This window comes from Triticum dicoccoides, chromosome 4B (assembly GCF_002162155.2).
Source record: "Triticum dicoccoides isolate Atlit2015 ecotype Zavitan chromosome 4B, WEW_v2.0, whole genome shotgun sequence".
Classification (NCBI taxonomy): domain Eukaryota; kingdom Viridiplantae; phylum Streptophyta; class Magnoliopsida; order Poales; family Poaceae; genus Triticum; species Triticum dicoccoides.
The window spans coordinates 440,634,263-440,634,471 of NC_041387.1; positions in this window are offsets into that span (position 1 = coordinate 440,634,263).

A 209-nucleotide genomic window follows, 5' to 3' on the forward strand; every position below is an offset into this window, starting at 1 on the left:
CGGCAGCGGGTTGGTCCGGTGGAGCGGGCGGACACGTCCGCTGCCCGGATTTTTGTCCGGCGGCGGCGGGTGGAGTTTGATCTAGGGTTTGCACTGAAAATGGAGGAGGAGGACGTTTTTATAGGTAGAGGGAGCTAGGAGAGTCCAAATGAGGTGCAGTTTTCAGCCACGCGATCGTGATCGAACGACCGAGAGCATGGAGGGGAGTT